We start from the raw sequence: 23221 nt of genomic DNA, 5'->3' as shown, positions 1-23221 counted from the left end.
TACATCGAAAAGATTTTAACTGGTGCACTATAGTCCTCTGAGATGGGTAGGTGTTTGCTAAGCCTTTCATTCTCTTTAAGCCCCATCTTCAAAATCCATGGAGTCAACCCTTCAACTAGAAAAAAGAAGGTATGGAATAATGTTGTGCATAATTGAAATCAAATCCTTTCAATATTTTCAAATAGGTGATAAACAATGCAAGTGTAGTGAAAATTTGGATGATCAATTCCAGAGGATCAAATCGGGTAAAAAACATGTTTTTAAAATGTGTTCATATATTTTTATTTCTGTATTGAATAATTTTATAGATATATTCCAGGACCTGTGCATTGACGTGAGCCATGTATGCTCGCCAGAGCATGTTAAAGTCCGAAAGGCCTCGAGAGTGTCATTGTCCTCTACACAGATTCAAGACACCCCGTGACGGATACCAGATCCAGACAAAGCAGCATCAGAAAATGAGTCTTCTGAATGTTACTTTATCAGTACCCCGGAGGTACTGATCATAGAGCACTGTCCCCTTAATTCTTTTCATCTCAGACACGACAATTCAGGACTCCACTTAGACCGTACCCTGAGGAACTCCGACAATCATCTATTTAGACAGGATGGTGGGGAAACATAAAAAACATCGCAAAATAAATCCTGTGTGCGGAAAAAAACACTGACAGCGCTGAATAATGCCCGCACTCTCGCCCTCTCTATCAGTCCATCCTGTAAATCTGAGACTGCGTAATCACATCCTATGGGAAAACTATATAGAAAATCGGGTGTCTTTCGTCTAAGGGTGTCAGGAATTAAAACCAGAAACGCAGAAATAGGTGTGTCCATTCCATTAATGCCTTGCCTAATCCAAACCACAGTCTTCAATAGATATTTGATTGTATTTGCTGTTAAAAGCCTTTTATAGAAAACATTAAACGCAGTGGGTTAGGAAAAGCATCTTTTCACCCACACAGACACCAGTCATAATAAACTCCCTTTCCAATAGAACGGAACATTTGAGTGCATCCATGCATTCGGAGTGCTTTGCAGTGGTCACTTGAGCCACCTATCGGCTTGTCAGCTACTTTTTATCATCCACTGTACAAGGGAAATACTTAATATATACCTTTTCGTACTATATAGACATGGAAGATGGCATTTAATTGTCACCGGGTAGGTTGGTGTTCAGTCATTCTAAATATTTCACAAGGGTGCACCGACCACGACAGTATGCACATGAATATTTTAGAAGCTTTTCTTTTTGCACCTGGCTGCCTGGTGGTGATGCATGCTGACATATGAAGCATTTCAACTTTTACCAGGGAGAAAAAGCACCCAGAAATGGGTGGTTAGCAGGGAAAGGGTGAAATTGGAGACATACAAGGCACAATGAGACCTCTGTGATAGTGGGCTTTAACATGCATACAGCATCTCCTTTGGGTAGAGGGTGGATGGCAATTCCACTCGTTCAGGTGCAAACTGGCGCACAGTTATGCGTGCACAAGTATGCAGATAAGTCACAGCGGGGAGCGCACCCCCCCCCCCCCCCCCCCCCCCTTCACCGAAATATGAGAGGGTAGCTCAGCAGACATTTGGACGTCAGCATATTGCAACTTTGCGCAAATGATGCATTCACTGCTTACCTCTTAGCAGCAGAAGAAAAAAACAAATCCTTCTCCAAGTCTCAATCCGAATCCGATCCCAATTTGGTGCCAAACGACGCGTGCTTAATCCGTGTGGAAAGAAAGGCAGGATAGCGTCCGTCTATAATTCCTCCACCTCGATGATGAACTTGAAGATCTCCAAAAGCGCTCCTCGTCGGCTCCAGCCGGGCGGTGCACCCTTCTGCCCCAAAAAAATGTATAGAAAAAAATGCACAGGGTGGTAGTGGTGCGAAGGAGTGGAAACTTTCACGCCGCTCAAACCGAGACAAGAGAAGAGGACGGCAGAAAATTCCTCTCGGTCGCGTGTCCTCTCCTTGTCTATTGATTTTGCCCGGTCGCGCGTCTCCTCCGTTCGGCGCCACCTGCTCTCCGGAACATCATCTCATGCAGGATGGATGCTGAGACAGCAGCGGAATTGGGAGACTCACTCTCTCTCTTCCTCTCGCTCGCTTCTTCCTCCCACACGCCTCCACCTCCTCCCTGCACCTTTTTTCCTTCTCTCACTCCCTCGCTCCTCCCTATCTTTACCACAGCAAACTCCTTCATCTGCTCACTCACTCGTTCCTACTCAACGACGAGACATGCTTCGAGCTCACAATAAATAAATAAAGGAAACAACATGAAGTCATTAATAATTTACGTCGTTAGGCATTATCCGTTAAATATCAGATTTTTTTTTATAGCGTACGATTAATTCAACAATTTACAGTGTATTACAAAAGTGAGTACACCTCACGCATTTCTGCAGATATTTAAGTATATCTTTTCATGGGACAACACTGACAAAATGACACTTGACACAATGAAAAGCAGTCAGTCGGTATTGTGACGAACGACGTGGGGAAGAATGACAGGAGACGATCTTTTTCTAAACACGCTTAATTGAACGTAACGCAGAACATACTGTATACCATTTGCAGCCACCACTGGCAGTCATGGTTGCCCAACTTCCCATCATGCATTTGGCTGCACAGAAATAATAATTTATTAACCACTGCGTTTTGGCCAAATTAACTTTGGCGTGTGCCCCTTAACATAACAATATCCCTGCCTACTCTAGATATAATACTACAGGATAGAATGTCGTCATAGAAATCCATTGATTGGACTGCTAGCAGTACATCTTGTTTTTTATATATATCTGCACTTGTCCTCGATAATGATGTATGACGTAGGTCGGGAGCATCACATTTGTTCCTGGAAATAATTAACCCCCACACTAGAATGACTGAAAAACAGACGTCTTTGGACAGATATTTTTACGGGGAAAGGGGCACCTGACAGTCAGAAGCTGAGCCTACAACCTCGAAGAAAAAAAAACATATGCTACTTCCCAATCAATAAAGACCTACGAACTGCGAAGGAGTGGATTCGTGACCTGTATGGTAAATGGTGTTATACAGTGGGGCAAATAAGTATTTAGTCAACCACCAATTGTACAAGTTCTCCTACTTGAAAAGATTAGAAAGGCCTGTAATTGTCAACATGGGTAAACCTCAACCATGACAGACAGAATGTGGGGGAAAAAAACAGAAAATCAAATTGTTTGATTTTTAAAGAATTTATTTCCAAATTGTGAGGAAAATAAGTATTTGGTCACCTACAAACAAGCAAGATTTCTGGCTGTCAAAGAAGTCTAACTTCTTCTAACGAGGTCTAACGAGGCTCCACTCGTTACCTGTATTAATGGCACCTGTTTTAACTCATTATCGGGATAAAAGACACCTGTCCACAATCTCAGTCAGTCACACTCCAAACTCAAATATGGCCAAGACCAAAGAGCTGTCGAAGGACACCAGAGACAAAATTGTAGACCTGCACCAGGCTGGGAAGACTGAATCTGCAATAGGTAAAACGCTTGGTGTAAAGAAATCAACTGTGGGAGCAATTATTAGAAAATGGAAGACATACAAGACCACTGATAATCTCCCTCGATCTGGGGCTCTATGCAAGATCTCACCCCGTGGAATCAAAATGATAACAGGAACGGTGAGCAAAAATGCCAGAACCACACGGGGGGACCTAGTGAATGGCCTACAGAGAGGCTACTATCAGTAACACAACGCGCAGCCAGGGACTCAAATCCTGGCCTGCCAGATGTGTCCCCCTGCTGAAGCCAGTACACGTCCAGGCCCATCTGCGGTTCGCTAGTGAGCATTTGGATGATCCAGAAGAGGACTGGGAGAATGTGTTATAGTCAGATGAAACCAAAATAGAACTTTTTGGTAGAAGATTCTCGTGTTTGGAGGAGAAAGAATACTGAGTTGCGTCCGAAGAACACCATAACCACTGTGAAGGATGGGGGTGGAAACATCATGCTTTGGGGCTGTTTTTCTGCAAAGGGACCAGGATGACTGATCTATGTAAAAGAAAGAATGAATGGGGCCATGTATCTAGAGATTTTGAATGAAAATCTCCTTCCATCAGCAAGGGCATTGAAGATGAGACATAGTTGGGTCTTTCAGCATGACAATGATCCCAAACACACAGCCGGGCAAACAAAGGAGGGGCTTTGTAAGAAGCATTTCAAGGTCCTGGAGTGGCCTAGCTAGTCTCCAGATCTCAACCCCATTGAAAATCTGTGGAGGGAGTTGAAAGTCCAAGTTGCCCAACAACAGCCCCAAAACATCACTGCTCTAGAGGAGATATGCATGGAGGAATGAGCCAAAATACCAGCAACAGTGTGTGAAAAGCTTGTGAAGACTTACAGAAAACGTTTGGCCTCCGTAATTGCCAACAAAGGGTACATAACAAAGTAGTGAGATGAACTTTTGGTATTGACCAAATACTTATTTTCCACCATGATTTACAAATAAATTCTTTAAAAAACAAACAATGTGATTTTCTGGAGTTTTTTTTCCACATTCTGTCTCTCGGGGTCAGGTTTACCCATGTTGAGAATTACAGGCCTCTCTATTTGCCCCACTGTACTTGTATAGTGCTTTTCCACCTTTCAAGGCGCTCAAAGCACTTTACACTACATCGCCATCTACCTACTGGTGACGCAGCACCAGGAGCAATGTGAGGTTCAGTACCTTGCTCAAGGATACTTAGGCGAGTTCATCAGGGCCGAGAATTTAACCCACAACCTCTGGGTTGGGGGACAACTACTCTACCACTGAGCCACACCGTCCCCCCATATGTGAATAAACCAAGTGATTCGAGCATGCCTATGCAACAGGAATATCAGCTTGTAGAGATCGCAAATCACGGCGACCTTAAACGTACATTTGAGAAAACAACTTTACCGAGGTTCTGGATTAAAGTCATTTCGGAATATCCTGACATTGCAAGGAGAGCACTGAAAACTGTGCTACAATTTCCAACATCGTATATTTGTGAAGCGGACTTCTCTCACTCTCCCATCTCGGGACCATCTCATCTCAACGAAACAAGCTCAGGCCTCCCACTGATTCCGCGGGTGAGTGTATTTTTCCTGCACTTAACACGACGGGGCTAATAACAAATGTTATTTTATATTTGCTGTATTTTTCTGCTGTATATTGCATGTGTTCTGACAAATCTGGCATTCGCCTAAAGTTAAAAATGACCGCAAATGCAGCGATTACAAAGCACACACTACAAACTTTCTTTAAAGAAGGGAATATTAACTTACGTTTGCCATGTTAGCTGCACACAACAACTGCACGCAGCTCTCTCACTTAACGACTTCACAGTGTCGTTAAGCATTCATTTACGCCATTTTCGTGTTGCACATGTATGCTGATGATGTAAATAGTTTTTTAGCACCATTGAATAACATTGAGAGTCCAACTGACTATAAAAGAGGGCTTTTTTCACCGCCACAAAAGCTTTGGGAGCAGGGTGCAAAACTTGATAGAACACCCTAACCCAGGGGTCCCAACCTTTTTTGCACCACGGACCGGTGTGATTTGGGTCTTTTTTTCACGGACCGGTGTTCTGACAAATTTTTCAACCCATCAAAAATTGCAGCAATGCGGTTCTGCGCATGCACGTAACATTAAACATGGCCGCAAATGCAGCGATTCCAAAGTAAACACTACAAACTTTCTTTAAAGAAAGGAATATAAACTTACGTTTGCTCATGGAAGGGCATGTAGAAACGTTCTCCTCAGATACATCCTGCCATGTTAGCTGCACACAACAACTGCACACTGCTCTCTCACCATTAACGACTTCGCCTTGTCGTTAAGCATTAATGAAGAAGCCGGCTTCACAAAGATACGATGTTGGAAATTGTAGCAAGGTTTTCAATGCTCTCGTAGCGATGTCAGGATATTCCGGAATGACTTTAATCCAGAACCCCGGTAGAGTTGTTGTCTCAAATGTACGTTTAAGGTCTCTGTTATTTGCGATCTCTACAAGCTGATCCTCCTGTTGCACAGACATGCTCGAATCATTCGGTTTATTCACAAACAGGTCACGAATCTACTCCTTCGCAGTTCATGGGTCTTCGAGGTTGTAGGCTCATCTTCTGGCTCGTCAAGTGCCCTTTTCGCCGTAAAAAATATCTCCAAAGATGTCTGTTTTCCTGTCATCTTCGCCCATGTGGGGGCTAATTATTTCCGGGAACAAACGTGCTCCGCTCGCGGCCTAGTAATACGTTATTATCGAGGACAAGCGCACAAAGAAGTATTATATACACAAAACAAGATGTACTGCTAGCAATCCAATCAATGAATTTCTATGATGACATTCTAATCTATCCTGTAGTATCATATCTAGAGTAGACAGGGATATTGGTGTGTTAAACAGGGGCACAGGGTTAATTCAGCCAGAATGCGGTCGTTAATAAATTATTGTTTCTGTGCGGCCCGGTAGCAACCGGTTCGGGGCCCGGCAGATGGGGACCCCTGCCCTAACCCAAATCACAACGGTCCGTATTGCAAAAAAGGTTGGGGACCCCTGGCATAAGCGCACCCTGGTCCGCTTGCATTTACAATCAAAGCAGGGTGTGCTTAAAGCGGATCGAGACCCATGATTTTTGAGCGGACCAGAGTTTGTTTGTTTGAGTTTGATGAGTTTGAATACGTGTTCTCATTTAGAAAACGCAGCTATCTAAGGCTACGTTCATACTACAGGTCTTAATTTACAAATCCGATTTTTTTGTGTTTTTCCGACTCGAGTGAGGCATTAACTTGACGGTCTGAATGTGACAAGTCGCATAGAACTGGACCATTTCAAATCCAATCTGGATCACTTTCGTACGTGGTTCCAATCCGATCTGGGCCACATTTTTCCAGACTGTCTTGGTGGTCTGTACTGTCCAGTCTCTCAAATCGGAATTCATGCAGCAATTACGTCGTCAAAAAGCAAGAGAGATGCTACGGTAGCGGTGCAGCTGTGCATTATTAGCGCCTAGCTTGCCTTAAACACGGCTTTTTAGGAAGGGTCGAACTTGACAACAGTCCTAAAAAAATAAAAATGGGTCTAGGATAAGCCTGAGAATGATCGGTTTTCTGTCTGCTCCATATAAGCAATATTTCAACATTGCTTACACGGCCGAGAGTGGGGGCAAACTGCCGGTATGTGTATGTGACATGCACGGACAGTGCTTTCATGCGATCCATATACTTTGAATATAAACCTAAACTGGGATTATTTATGTCTTTTATTTGTGTCCTCTTTTTAAAAAGCGAAATATGATATCCCTGGAATGACGGATGACAGCAAGCATATGTGGTCATTTGTTTTGATGCTTCTGCGCATGCGGGTCGTCTTGCTCAGCGCTTGTCGGACTGCGCATGCGTAATACTTGAATGGTCTCAATGGACAAAGGCAGTCTGAACGGGCACGCCAAAAAAAACAGATGTGACAAAAAATCGGATTTGTGCATTAAGACCACTAGTATGAACCTAGCCTAAGAAAAAGAACTCTGGTCCATTTAAAAAGGACCAAACAGTGCTAGTGTGAAAGCGCCCTTATTGTCTGCTATTGATGGTGATCGAGGTTCACCAACCCATTTTGAGTGTGCGGGGTTATTAGCAATCGTTCGATGGGGTATAATTGCGCCTGTAGAATTTAATTTTTTTTTGCTGATTCCGTATCACTTTGAAATCATCTCAACTGCCTGAATTATGATCTTTCTGCTTCTGTATGCGAGTATTATACCCAATGAGGGGCTTTTATCCTCCCCATGTGAAATTTCCCACCACAATCTCAGCAAAACGCTAGAAGCCGAAGATAATAGTTCAGTGCAAGAACCTGTGATTAATCGACACTTCAAATCATGCCTATCCTGATTGGTTGTAATGTGGTGCTTTAGAAGTGGTCAAGAGTTTTCTACTGATAACATTTTTCGTGTACATTTTTTATTCAGAAATTTGAATGGCAAAACCTGAGAAAATCATATATTTTCCATGATCTTAGATTATTCCATTATATTAAAATAGACACACTCACACGCACCTTACCCAGAAGTGTGACTCAATCACAATGTGAAACACAATTAGATGTGATGTCTCGAGGAAACTCCCCCTCCCAACTCCTTCGCCTCCCACCCACCACGCTGCATCCCATCCAAGCTACATTCATTTATTTACACAGAAGTCATTACCAGTGCACACTATTTGTCAAGCACGGAAGGCAAGTGACAACAACGCATGCTGTTTTTGCACACCTGCTGTGAATAAATGATATAGCTTAAGCCACACAATTACTGTATGTTACCATAGCTTGACACCACACACCTATAAGACTGCTTGATTTCTGTTTCGGCCATTTTCAAACAACATCAATGAGAAAAATGTTGTATTGGAAAATATTTTCTGTAAAAATATAATGTCAATGTACAATAGTGCTCAACCACAAAAAGATGACTGCACACAAAACACAATCAAGTATTGACAAAAGCAAACAAAAAAAAACAGTAATATCGTCATTTATTTTCCTTGCAATGGGCTGTCAAAATTATTGCATTAACGGGCGGTAATTAATTTTTTATATTAATCATGTTAAAATAATTGACACAATTAACACACAGGCCCCGCTCGAACAGATTAAAATGACAGCACAGCGCCATGTCCACTTGTTACTTGTGTTTTTTTGCTGTTTTTTCGCCCTCTGCTGGCGCTTGGGTGCGACTGATTTTACCACATTGCACCATGAGCAGTGTGTAATTATTGACATCAACAATGGCGAGCTACTAGTTTATTTTTTGAGTGAACATTTTACACATTTTATTAGAACAGAAACATTAAAAGGGGTTTTAATATAACATTTCTATAACCTAACATTTATCTTTTAAGAACTACAAGTCTTTCTATACATGGATCGCTTTAACAGAATGTTAATGTTAATGCCATCTTGTTGATTAATTGTTATAATAAACAAATACAGTACATTATGTTGAATGTATATAACCGTCCCGTGTCTTCTCTTTCCATTCCAACAATAATTTACAGAAAAATAAGGAATATTTTATGAAAGGTTTCAATTGCGATTAATTAGGATCAATTAATTTTTAAGCTGTGATTAACTCGATTAAAAATTTTAATCGTTTGACAGCCCTACATTTTACAAAAAAATTCAAAAATGGGTCGGACAAAAGTATTGGCTCCCTCAGCCCAACAACCCAGCCGTCAGCATCCCTAGTTGGAGGCATCGGAGGGAAGGTCTTCCAAGCACCGGCTCACACACGCGGACCTGCGTGTACCTGTCACATGTACACAAATAGAACCCAGTAATCGTGTGAGTCCCTTGTGAGTGTAAGCCCATTGGTGACAGACCCAACGCCGCACCGTCACCACTCCCGGCACCGGGACCCCCCACCTGAGCGTGCCCTATCACATCCAGCCACATGCCAGCCCCACCAAGTGTGTGGCAGCCACGCAGACGAGCGGAGACACCATGCGGGCGCCAACCTAGGGCCACGGCACCCAGCCAGCCAGCCCGGGGGGATGGCTTGGTTCAGCGCAGCCCATCCCTCCTCCCACATTCCAGCAAAGGAGCCATCCACCCCGCAGGGATCCAGGGTGGTCCCCCGGGCCACCCGCGCACCCATCAACCGGCCTTCAGGGATGGCAAGAGGGGACGCACCACCAACCCCATTTTTTTTCTGCCATTTTTTTTGCCAAACACAATTTGCCTGTAACTATTGCTGATCACTTCTCAGAATTAGCAAAAGAAATGTCCCCTGACTCAAAGATTGCATCGGTAAGTTCTTTTTATCAATTGACCTTTTTAATTTATTATTGGACACATTAACAAACTACCTTCAAGTCAAACTGAATTGCGAGCTGAAGTGCAGCCATCAAAAGACATGACAGAAATTGCCAAAAGTGCTACATACAATTATAAACAAAAGTTACTGTTCAATATTAGTAATCATGATGTAGCTGAAGAATTTTTTTTGGTTGCACCAGGTTATGTTACAATATTACTAATAAATTCTAATTATTTTAAAAAATGAGTTTTATTTTTGTGTCATATTGCACGCTATATACAACGTTGTAAGATTAGTCACCAAGTTGTAAGGGCATACGTCACTTTTTGTAAGATTGCCAATGGCCTCGGGTTGACAGGTATGCTTTTGGGCCAATATGCATGTTGTATTCAAAGTGAATGTAGAAACCTTCTGCCTTTGAACATGGGCTGGTCACACCTTAGCACAGCAGTTATGTTTATTGACCATTAGCAAACTAAGATGCTTCGACTTTATTATCCGAGCATTATCATTATTAAAACATCCGTTAGTCAATCACAATACAATTAGCCATAGCCTGATAAGTTAGCTAAGTCCACGACCGCATAGATCGGTAAATTTATTGGTTTATACCGTCCGTTTCTAGGTCAAAAGAGACACTCATGTTCCCAAGCAATTCAAAATTAGACTCCAATCCCTTTGACTTGTCCTAAAAGTAAAATGACTGTACATTATGACAGATTTTCTCAACCATGGCTCTTGAAAACAGAAAACATGTCAATGATAAAAAACACACCACTGACCAAATTGCTAGCTCTGAACCTAATTGAAGATTTTGCACAGTTGCTGTTGTTGCAGAAAGCGTGTGTGCGTCGATTTTTTTTCCCCATCCAAAAACACAGACAACAAAAACGGAGCCCATTTTTTCTGCCAGATCTGTCTGCATCCAAGCATTCAAGCTCAAAGGCTAATCACACAGAGGCATTCAGCTGCCAGTCATCAAGTCAACGGGCCTGGCTGGCTCCGTGTCATCGGCAGCGTGGTGCCACAGCGTGCAACAGCTTGTCCGCTTGTATGCACTCATCAGCGCCGTGCAAACTTTAATGGAGATTTCATGAATGTGAATACCCAATTTAAGCGGAAACTCTCCCGAGCCTGTATTTTTGTTTTTATGGCTTTGTTTATTGCTTTTGAAACTGTGGTTGTCTTTTTTCGTTTAAGGATTTCACTCAGCTAATAGGCATCAGAGGCAAGATCAACAGAAATGGCAGAGCAAAGTAGTGCAAAATTCTCACACTAATGCTGACTAAAGACCGGTTGCCATTGGGGTCGTTAGGTATATATTAATGGGGCTTCACCCCCACTAAAATATTCTTAATTCTCCAAGTCTTATATTCTTAATATTCTTAAGCCCCTAAAATAATTTGGTGTTGTTTTATTAAAAAAAAAAAAAAAAAACATGGCAAAAAAAATGCTGATATATTCAATATGAAGTTGCCAGAATATTAGTTTAAATCAATAATCATATAAACTGTCCTCATTAACTTAAATATGATCATAAATCTGTTGGTTTCCTCTCACTTCATAGTGAAGGAGATTGTATCTTTTCCCGTAGGCACCATCTGACTGTTTGTTTTACACACCCAATATAAAATAAATAGAACTTGTACTATAGTTTAAGGAAAACAAGCAGAATATAGGGGCATAGGAAATAAACAACGCCTTCCAATCACCTAAGCCCAGCGACGCGTCATTCAACTGACTGAGCAAGACTTATGCACCAACTCTCGCAATCAGTTCTCCAGGACAGTCCAGAACAAATGGCGGGATGACCACCGGAGAATGCCCAATATCCAATGGATAACACGACTGATAAGACTCCAAGAGCCCCTATGATGCTGAGGGGGAATATTCTCAACTTGAGATGTCCCGATCACGTCATTTTCAAAGTATCGGAATCGGCAAAAAAATATCGGCCATGCCTTTTTTTAATATATATATATTTTTTTAAATAAATTGTTTTAAATAAATTGTATTTAACGTTACAGACATAATATTTTACACTCATCCAGAGTCTTTAGTTTAGGGTTATCAAATTTATCCCGATAACGGCGGGAATTTATTTTTAAAAAAATGTATCACGTTAAAATATTTAACGCAATTAATGCATGCGTTGCACGACCCACTCACACATTGTTGCGCTCAATCTGTAATGGCACCATTTTACCTATATAGAGAGATAAAAGGCAGCGTAAAGTGAGTAGAGTGAATTTTGGCAGCCTTTGGAGCCTTTTTTTAATGGCTAAAGCCTTACAATCCCTCTCCCAACAATTAGAATAATCGTGGGAAGCAATGTGGGGAAGAAAGGTAGTAGTTGATCTTTTTCTTAACACCCTATGTTATTTCCCAACGCAGAGAAGATATATGAATTGGTACCACGACACACAGTCATGGTTGCACTTCCCATCATGCATTTGGGCAGAAGTTAAGTGGCTACAGTATCATTTACTGAAAGCTCAAGAAATACACTAGATGGCACTATTTAGTCACAATATACAAAGTCACATTTGTCCTTTAAGAATTACAAGTCATTCTATCCGTGGATCCATCTCACAGAAAGAATGTTAATAATGTAAATGCCATCTTGAGCATTTATTGTCATAATAAACAAATACAGTACTTATGTACTGTATGTTGAATGTATATATTCGTCCGAGTTTTATTCATTTTTTTCTCAATGCATTGCCAAAATGTATATGATCCGGAAAAATTATCAGGAATGATTGGAATTGAGTCGGGAGCAAAAAAAAAAAAAAAAAGCAATCAGATCGGGAAATATCGGGATCGGCAGATACTCAAACTAAAACGATTGGGATCGGGAGCAAAAAACATGATCGGAACAACCCTAGTTTGTATGCGAGGGCGTGTCTATACTGTCCTACTTCCGCGTTACGATGGCGACTTCACAGTCTAAAAGTAGCATTCGTGCGGTACGCTATTACACTTTAAGTACCTCTAAACACCCTCTTAATTAAAAAAAAAAAAAAAAAAAACTATCTAAAACATGTATTTTACGTCATATTAATAAAATAAAGTAAAAGAATAAAATTGCGGGACTTGCAATAAAATGGCGGATGCGGCACTGTTACTCAACTAAAAAAAGGGGAAAAAACGTCTCTAGACAAAATGGCGGCCGAAACACCAGTGTCATAAAGTCGAAATCGCGTTAAGTTGGATACGTCGTAAACCGGGGACTATCTGTATTACAGGATTAATATCGTAATATCACAACATTAAAGTCCTTTTGTTGCTTATTTTTACGTTATGTGAACCGGAAGTTGTTTGGTTTCACTTTTAAGACGTAAGGTCTGTATCAGAACAAAACTTTTGACGTAATAGAGATCGTTATACTGCATATTTTACATTGTGTGAACCGAAAGTTGTTTGGGGTACGTGGCTTCAACTTTTGGCACGTAAAGGTGAACACAAAACAGCATTTGGCGACGGGTTTAGAACGAGCGATGCATTGTCATACAACAAAAGACGTCCGATCTGAACACAGCATAACAGGGCTGTCTTTGCAGTTAGCAGTGTCTGACCAAGCCAGGATAGAAGTTATACTGCAGTCAAGTGAATATGCAATAATTTAGCATTTAAAAAAATAGAATTAACTTCTTTTAAATGTGGTATTGGTACAGTATTGGGACTGACCAATACCACACAATCGGGTGTCAGAATTGGTAACGGGAGCCAAAAAATGGTATCGGTGCAACACTAGTTTAAGTAGTTTAATCCTGATCACACATTATTGAACACACTGAATAGTGACGACAAATTGTCACGCTAAATAACGCTGTTTACGCTTGTCTGTAACAGGCCATGTCTTGTTTTTTAAATTGATATGCTCACCATAAACCCACACAATTGAATTGTTTACTTCGAAAGGTCGTAGCACTTTGTGAGTCAAACACAAAGATACTTCCAGCCCCCTGGAGGTAAGTGAAATGACGCGTTGCCGCCCCCATCGATCAACAGCTCAATTGACATCCTTTCACTTTAAGGGAGAACTCATTAAAAGGACGCAGCTCATTACGCCTCATTAAAATAAAGATCAGGATGACACCCAACACATTATCAATGTTAACTCAGAGGCAGGGAGGACAAATTTTGGCCCAAAGAGGGTATTTTTTTTTACAACCAAATTTCTATAGCAGTTGAAAAAAATTAAAATTGTCTTTTTTAAAGATAAGCTACAGAGTGGCGCTTACTGCCTGTGTTTTTCACCAAATATGGAGAGGATTATTATTTGTAACTTAAGAAAAATTATGCAAATACTCTAAGTCTACAGTCAAAGTGTGGCAATCATGTTTGGCACAATGCAGTATAAGCAAAGAATATGCACTCCAGGCAGCGTTTCTGGCTTCTCGTTTTTCTATTTGATGAGTTCACGGTACTTAATTAGCTTCACAATATTTTTTTTTTTGATATGATCAATTACAAAAAAAAAAGTTTATGCAAAGCATTCATATATACGGAGCCCTTAAAGGGACATCGACAGAAAAAAAATTATTTAAACCATCTGGTGTGCAACAGATAGTATGTGGTGCGCACTAGAAACTATCTGGTGCGCACGAGAAAACTATTGGTGATGATGTGCAAGTAATGCAGTAAAGTGATCCCTAATTTTTTGCGGTTTAAAGCAGTAATGTGAAGTAAGGTTGGCCAACCATGTTTTTGAAAAATATCAGCGGCTAAACAGTTATAAGCATATTTTCGATTCCAGATTCTTTCTTTAACCCATAGCAACGCCCTTGACAACGATAATGCTTTTCTTCGGCAATCTTCGGAAATTACGTCACACCTAGAAGTGCGAGGAAAATCCGCCATAAAACAGTATTGTTTGTTGCATTGCTTCTCAGTACGATGCTACGGCGGTGTGTGGCGATGTTTTGTTCTCACTTAAACGAAAAGTTGTATGAGTGGCCAAAGGATAGCAGGGCACGTAAATGGACATCTTTCGTTCGCACGAAGCGAATGAATTTCACGCCATCATCGAGTAGTGTTCTGTGCTGCAAACACTTCGAAAATGCCTGCTTCCTTCACCGGTCTGCTTATGATCAATGATTTGCCAAAAATTAAGTGTGATTTTTGGATAGATGACTGATGACTTTGTCAAAGCAGAGCTGCCAACTGTTGTGGAATGAACAGTATAAGCTAGCGACATTAGCCGAAAGTTAACTTGTGGCAATCCCCGATCATAGTTGTTGTTGCGTCCGCTAGGTTAAGCGTGTTTAAATTGTGCGTCATCTACGATCTTGTCCGAAAGGGTTAAACCACTGTCAATCCGATAAGGGGTGTGGATGTGCATATTAGCGGGTCGGCGTCGTGGTAATTCACGGTCACGTTGCAGTAAGAGACACACCAGTGAGTTTGTGCACATTTACTTGTGTTTGTATAATGTATTTCCACCTTCATGCTTCAAGCATTGCATTGCATTTGTACGGTTCGGCGTTTCTTTGATCGCTTGATAGCCTTCTACTTTGTGTTTTCCGAGAGCCATTGACAGGTGACAACAACATGCGTGTGTTGCCATCATTGTTCCCGGTGTGACGTATCACTTCCGGGTTCGTCCCCTTTCAGGCTCGAACTTCGGAAATGCGATTATTTTGTCAAATATACAACATATAAATTATTTTTTCATGCTTTATTTGTTGGACAGTGTTTAATTTCTTTAATTGTGACCCTATTTGGCATGTGAAGAAATTACTTCACATTTCTGCTTTAAGGGGACCAGAACCCGGCACGATAAGTGAAAAACCGCGAAGTAGCGCCCCCCCATGTTTATTTATTTATTTTTTTATGTGCTGGGATCAAGGATTCTTGATTTGTATAAAGCTGGGAAAGGATAGAAAACCATTTCTAAAAGTCTGGATGTTCATCAATCGACAGTCAGAGAAGTTGTCTACAAATGGAGAGAGTTTGGCACTGTTGCTTCTCTCCCAAGGAGTGGCCGTCCACCAAAGATGACACCAAGAGTTCAGCGCAGAATTCTCAGAGAGGTAAAAAAGAACCCTAGAGTGTCTGCTAAAGACTTGCAGAAATCACTGGCACAGTTTAATATCTCTGTGCACAAAATCAACTAGGGTATATGTAAAACAATGGCCAAGAATGGTATTAATGGGAGGACTCCACGGAGGAAGCCACTGCTGTCTCTACAAAACATTGTTATTCATTTAATGTTTTCAAAAAGGCATTTGGACACTCCACAGAAGTTTTGGCAGAATATTTTGTGGACCGATAAACCCAAGTTTAATTGTTTGGGAGTAACACACAACGTCATGTGTGGAATAAAAAAATAGAATAGCTCACCAAGATCAACACCTCATCCCCACAGTGAAGCATGGTGGAGGGCGCATGATGATTTGGGGCTGTTTTGCTCACTTGGGGCCTGGACAACTTGCATTTATTAATGGAAAAATGAATTCATAAGTTTATCAGAATGTTTTGCAGGAAAACCTGAGGCCTTGTGTCAGACATTTGAAGCTTAAAAGAGGATGAGTGCTGCAAGACAATGATCCAAAACAGAGAAGTAAATCAACTTCAGAATGCTTTCAGAAGACTTGAACCCCACTAAAATGCTGTGGCATGACCTAAAGACAGCAATTCATGCCAGAGATTCCAGGAATCTGACTGAACTACAGCATTTTTTTAGAGAAGAGGGCCAAGATGAGTCCTGATCGATGTGCCAGACAGATCTGCAGCTACAGGAAGCGTCTGGTTGTAGTTATATCAGCCAAAGGGTGGGCACAAAATATTAAATGTGACGCTTCACTTATTTATTTTTCCTCCTTCCGTCATTGTTTGCGTACTATGCTCATTAAAATATCGAAGTAGCGCCCCCCCATGTTTATTTATTTATTTTTTTATTTGTTCAATGTATTTATTCAAATTTAGCATTGGAAAGAGATACCGTATTTTTCGGACTATAAGTTGCAGTTTTTTTCATAGTTTGGCTGGGGGTGCGACTTATACTCTGGAGCGACTTATGTGTGAAATTATTAACACATTATTTTATCATTTCACATGTCATTTTGGTGTTTTGGAGTGACACTGATAATTTGGTCAACTTGTTAGCATGTTGTTTATGCTATAGCTATCTGAATAACTCTTAATAGCTATGTTACGTTAATATACTGGCCACATTGGCATTACGTTGTTCATGCATCATGTAACAATATCATACTGTGCACTTATTCAGAATGTTGTTCTCTGTTGTATTTTTTTATTTTAAATTGCCTATCAAGATGACATACATGTCTATGTGTTGGATTTTATCAAGTAAATTTCCCCCAAAAATGCGACTTATACTCCACTGCGACTTATATATGTTTTTTTTTTTTTCCCTCTTCATTGCGCATTTTTGGGCTGGTGCGACTTATACTCAGGTGCGACTTATAGTCAGAAAAATACGGTACATGTTTTTACTTTTTTTTCCCAAAGTTTAATTAAAAAAAGGAAAAAAAAAAACTTGTTGCAGTGTCTGCTCTTGCACCCCTCTTTAAAAATAAACTGCTGTATTTTAAGCCAAAAGAACTGTTGTTTTTGATAGCACAATACGTCTATATGCTGCTACAACAGTTTCATGGCGCATTAAGCCCCCAAATTATTTTTAATTTGTCCGTTTTACCCTGGAGACCCCAGTTTACAGAAACCGCGCAACCGCTTTTGTTTCAACCCAGCCGTAAAAAGTAAGTAATTATATTTATTATTCGAAATGTCCATCATTTTTACCTTAGAATCATTCATTGATGTCTAATATTTAGTTAAAAATTACTCTTACATAATTCTCTCACTCGCATATTTTCAACTTTTAATTAAACAAATTACATCACAATGACAAAAATAGTGTGTGTAAATAGGTCACAGATATCTACCTCATAACTATTGCCTAATTGTTTTTTTTTTTTTGTTTTTGTTTGTTAATTTCCTATTTTCCCCAATATTGGAGATGATTTAGATGGTTTTAGTGGTTTAATTTTTTTCTTTTAATTTTCTTTTAAATGTTTTAATTTTTTTTTCCTGTTCAAAATTTTTCCTCCCTAAAAAATTGAGATTTTAAGCTTTCCAGTGATGTATCACACAAGCATATAGGACCATTTTGAAATTTGGCTAAATTGGGCGTCTCAGAGTGGAACTTCAAGTCACCTGAGTGTCTTCCGCCATAATACACAGGTACGTAGTCTGGGATACAAAATATGGCTACTTAGTCTGGAGTTTTCACTCCAAAGGTTCAGGGGGAACACAGGCTCTATCGGTAGATAAAAGTGGACAGCACCTGAGCGTATTTCATGAGGGGGATATAATTTCAGCATTGTTTACACAACAACATAAGAAAATCAGATTAGATTGAAAATAAAGGTAAACGGGCAGGTGGCTTATAAAGTAAACATACAAGTTTGTCTTTATGTTTTTTTCTTAAATTTTTCTTTTTGTTTACCTTGGACACTTAAAACTCATTCACTCCCAGCCATTTTCACCGGAGCAAGGCCCTTCGCTCCCGGCCGTTTTACTCGATTTTGACTGATTTTGCAAGGCCCACAGAAAATTCTGTTCTACCGCTATATAAACCCAGCAAAAAATAGATTAGACTCTCTTCTTTCAGCAGGAAAAAAAGTTAGTTCATATCTTTTTCCATTCTTTAGAAATCAGCATTAGAAAATAGCTTAGTTTGAGCAATTTTCCAATTTCAGATGAAAAAACAAAAACTTTGCTTTTTGTGAACAGCAACATAACAACATAACATAGCTTTTTGTAAACGCATACATTTCAAATGTAACTTTGACTTTAACACAGCTATTTTTTTGCTTTAGTTACATCCCAAACATCTGAATAATGCCTTCCTTTTACAAAATAAAACAAGACAAATAGAGCTTTTGATAGCAAAGTAGCAATTTATTTACACATAACTAACTGAGAGATGACGTTGTCGCCGCCTGTCTCATAAAGATGGATTTTTTTGAGTCTCTGCGAGGTCTGCTTGGCGAGCAGCACCGACGCAACGGCATCGTCCCCTGCACTGGTGGTCCCGGTCGTTCTGCTCGGTCGTCCAACGCCTGGCATCCTGTGCGTCCTCTAGGTTGTTCTCCATTCGGTCGTCTCCGCCGGCGTCCCGGCCGTGCGGCCCGGCCGTTCGTTGCCGTTGAATCGGGTTGTGGGTCTTACCAAATGCGCTAGGGCCATCCAGTGGCCAGTTTTATTACTTTAAAATGGATTTTCAGCATTGTGCTTTGAAGCTAAGTTGCATCTGAATCTAGAGATGTCTTTTGTGTAAAAAAATGTAAAATACGTATAAATACGTCTTTGGGACCCTGAAACAATTAAAAATAGAATGTATTTATACGTTTTTGGGAGCAAATGAGTTAAAGCCCTTTACAGGACAAGTGACTTTAAATACAATATTATTTTTTATACAATTGTAAATTAATTATTTAATTAATTCAATGTTAATAAAAGCTAAACATATACATTAAATGAATTAAAAATAATAATAATAAATACGCTGGTTATGGCCCCAAGTTACACTGTAAAGTTATTTTATTCTTTTTTAAAAAAAAAATTCACCTGTAGTACTTAACTCATCGTATGTCATTGATGACGATAGCCGTCCAGTTTATTTAAACTTGGTTGACCGGCTGTGAATGCTTATCTTTACCCATCTGAGTCAAAATAGATTGGCCATCTGGTGCCGTCAATGCCAGCCAATGAGTTAAATAAGTGCCCACAGGGGCTAAAAAACCCCCCACACAATTCTTGCATGAAAGTGTTAAATCGCCTTTTGATACACAGTGTTATTCAGTACTCATATTTTTAACCAGGAATATAGCACTTAGATGCTTTGACACTATATACTTGTCACTTCTGATAACACGTTCCTCTGACGCTTTTAGCTTTGTTGTTGTTTACTTTCAAATGTAGCCAATTCAGGCATGTAAAAGCAGTAATATTCTTGTGACGCTCTCCATTCTGTTCCTTATCTAGTGATCATAGACTATTTTATCTTGCTGCAAAAGATTTTCTTCCCCCCTTTCATTGCTGTTGGCTTTTGTCCTGTTAAATTTCAGTTTCTACAGCAGCTCATAGCACTTCCATTTAATCTACATGAAATGATGCTACTTATACAAGAGTAGAACACATTTGGTAAACAATCAATATTCATAAAACGAGTGGCTAAAAGGTGAGTTTTCATACCAATTGCATTTGAAGGTCTGGCAAGCCGCCCCTCGTGTTATTGTTGGTGTGCACACTCAAATTTTTTCTGTTCCTCTGTTATCCGAATACGGCAATTTGGTAGATATATTCTAGGGATGTACAGTGTATCACAAAAGTGAGTAGACCATTCGCATTTGTGCAGATATTTAAGTATATCGTTTCATGGGACAATGCTGAGAAAATGACACTTTGACGCAGTGAAAAGTAGTCTGTGTGCAGCTTATATAATAGAGTACATTTATTTTCCCCTCAAAATAACTCAAAATATAGCCGTTAATATCTAAACCCCTGGTAAAAAAGTGAGTACACCCCAAGTGAAAGTTGTCAATATTAACATACAACATGTCAACTGACAATATTTTGTGTGGCCACTAGGGCTGCAGCTATCGCTTATTTTAGTAGTCGATTAATTGATGAACTAATTAGTTCGAATAATCGAGTAGTCGGATAAGGAGCATGAAAAATTAAAATACCTGAGCTGAGCCTCAAACGGTATAAAAAATTTTTTAAGAAATGATCTATGTGCAACAAAAGAACGATTGGCTAACTTACATAACAAAGGTCCACTAGCTTAAATGCTATAAAATGCTAACATTTTATTTTACAATGCTCTTAACAAAAGATTGAAACATCTATTCCCACAAAAAACGACTAAATATATCTATAAACGAAATTACGAATGCATTAAAAAACATTAGCTCAAAACAAAAACTTATATCGGTCTTAACAGGGAGCAGTTGGATTCAGCCATGTGAAATGAGGCGGACCAGAGGGCAGTGTATCCACCCTAATCAATAAAACTAAATGCAAACATTTTCAAAATACACTATTACAACGCCACTTTAATTAACAAATACTTGAATCAATAAAATTTAATTTGAATATTTATTTCTAATCGAATACTCGAGTTAATTGATTAATCGTTGCAGCACTAGTGGCCACCATCATTATCTGGAACTGGTCGCTTGGCGTTCCGGACGTCCTCCTGGTCGTCTTGTTCGGACTTCCCGCGCCTGTTGTCCTGGTCGTCCATACAGTCGTCTTCCACCGCCACACCGGCCATGCGGCCCAGCCATTCGTTCTGTTGTATTGGGTTGCGAGTCTTTTGTGCTTCTGCCCTCCAGTGGCCAGTTTTATTGCTTTAAAATGGATTTTCAGCATTGTGCTTTGGAGCAAAGTTGCATCAGAACCTCAAAGATGTCTCTTGTGAAAAAAAACGTAAAAGACGTATAAATACGTTATTGGGACACTGAAACAATTAAAAATAGAATGTATTTATAAGTTTTTGGGAGCAAATGAGTTAAGCTCCTCAGAGAGTTCCTTGCCATGTGGTGCCATGTTGGAACTTTCAGTGACCAGTATGAGCGAGTGAGAAAGCTGCACTATAAATTTTGAACACACCTGGTCCCTATGCACACATGGAACTAGTAACACTAACGAGTCACATGACATTTTGGAGGGAAAATGACAAGCAGTACTCAATTTGGACATTTAGGGATGTAGTTTCTAAGAGGTGTACTCACTTTTGTTGCCAGGGGTTTAGATATTAATGGCTATATTTTGAGTTATTTTGAGGGGAAAATAAATTAGCTCTATTATATAAGCTGCACACAGACTACTTTCCATTGTTTCAAAGTTAGAGATGTCCGATCACGTCATTTTCAAAGTATCGGAATCGGCAAAAAAATATCGGCCATGCCTTTTTTTGATATATATACAGTATAGTTTTTTACTTAAACCATTTTCTAATTGAATTTAACGTTAAAAACATAATATGTCACACTCATCCAGAGTCTTTAGTTTAGATCTAAGGTAGTGTTATCAAATTTATCCCGATAACGGCGGTAATTTTTTTTTTTTTTTTAAATGTATTGCGTTAAAATATTTAACGCATTTAATGCATGCGCTGCACGACCCACTTATGCATTGTCGTGCTCAATCTGTAATGGCGCCGTTTTTACTATATAGAAAGGTAAAAGGCAGCGTAAAATGAGTAGAGTGAATTTTGGCAGCCTTTGCAGACTTTTTTTAATAGGCTAAAGCCTTACAATCCCTCTCCCTACGATTAGAAATATCAAGGGAAGCAATGTGGGGAAGCAAGGTAGCAATTGATCTTTTTCTTAACACCTTATGTTATTTCTAGTGTTGCACCGATACCATTTTTTGGGCCCGATACCGATACAGATACCTGGCTTATATACATATATATATATATGTATGTATATATATATATATATATATATATATATGTACGTATAAGGGATGCAACGATACAGTTAAGTCATGGTTCGGTACGATTTTCGATACAATTCAATACATTTAATGCTCTGAAACAGAAAATACAACTGTTATTATTACTATTATTATTTATTTTTATTTTTTTTATTTGCTAACAAGCAAAAATAACAGTGCCATCATATAAACAAACATTTTAGTGCATAATATTTATGTGCTTACTTCTTACTGATCTGAAGAAATTTTGTATATACTGTAAGTGCTGAGAACAATCTTTACTGTTTGTAAAGTGGGGCACACTGTTGATTGCTGCAGCTCTCTTAGCAGCTATATTTACCATATAAGCAAAACATCCTATTTGTGGTCCAAGTCCATCTGTAACGTGCTGAATTAACAGTATTTGCAGCATTATCTATAGTCACTGGTATGGATTGATTTGGCCTGCTTAACTTCCATTCAGTCATGGCGGTTTCTAATTCATCAATGTAGTATATGGACTAGGCGTCACTCTGGGCTCACGCAGCTAATGGCATGGGATCTAATGTAGCACATCTAGGTTGCTATTTGATGATATCTAGTGTGTGCGCGCGAGAGTGGGCATGGGATCTAACATGCGACATCTAGGTTGCTATCTGATGATATCTAGTGTGCACGCTGCGCCGCTTGAGTGTTTTCTGGCCACAGAAGTCACTTCTGCTCATTATTGTACAACACTAGCATAATATGACAATCGACTTTCATAAACAGGACGAGTTTGAAGTACTGCGCTCTTAATTTGCCACTCATTGTTCATCATGAAACCATGAGTTTGCTTAGTCTCTCACGGTCTTAAGCTTTCCGATCCCATCGGCGCTACAACAGCAAGCATTAGCTTAAACATGCTAATCGTTTGTGAATGCCATGTTAGAAAAGCGGCGTAACATCGCGGATATGCGTTGTAGTG

General features: G+C 39.8%; 1 protein-coding gene across 1 annotated transcript in view; it reads right to left on the bottom strand.

Moving 5' to 3' along the window:
* The window catches only part of lingo2 (leucine rich repeat and Ig domain containing 2), a 500513-nt gene extending 498441 nt beyond the window's left edge, over nucleotides 1-2072 (bottom strand). Inside the window, exon 1 of the mRNA XM_057849645.1 lies at nucleotides 1629-2072. The gene's annotated coding sequence lies outside the window, so the exon portion shown is untranslated. The remainder of the gene's footprint in view (nucleotides 1-1628) is intronic.
* Nucleotides 2073-23221: the final 21149 nt, after the last annotated feature.

The sequence above is a fragment of the Corythoichthys intestinalis genome, chromosome 11 (genome assembly GCF_030265065.1).
Source record: "Corythoichthys intestinalis isolate RoL2023-P3 chromosome 11, ASM3026506v1, whole genome shotgun sequence".
Lineage (NCBI taxonomy): Eukaryota > Metazoa > Chordata > Actinopteri > Syngnathiformes > Syngnathidae > Corythoichthys > Corythoichthys intestinalis.
The sequence above is the reverse complement of the archived record's forward strand: the minus strand, read 5'-3'. Positions and strand labels throughout refer to the sequence as shown.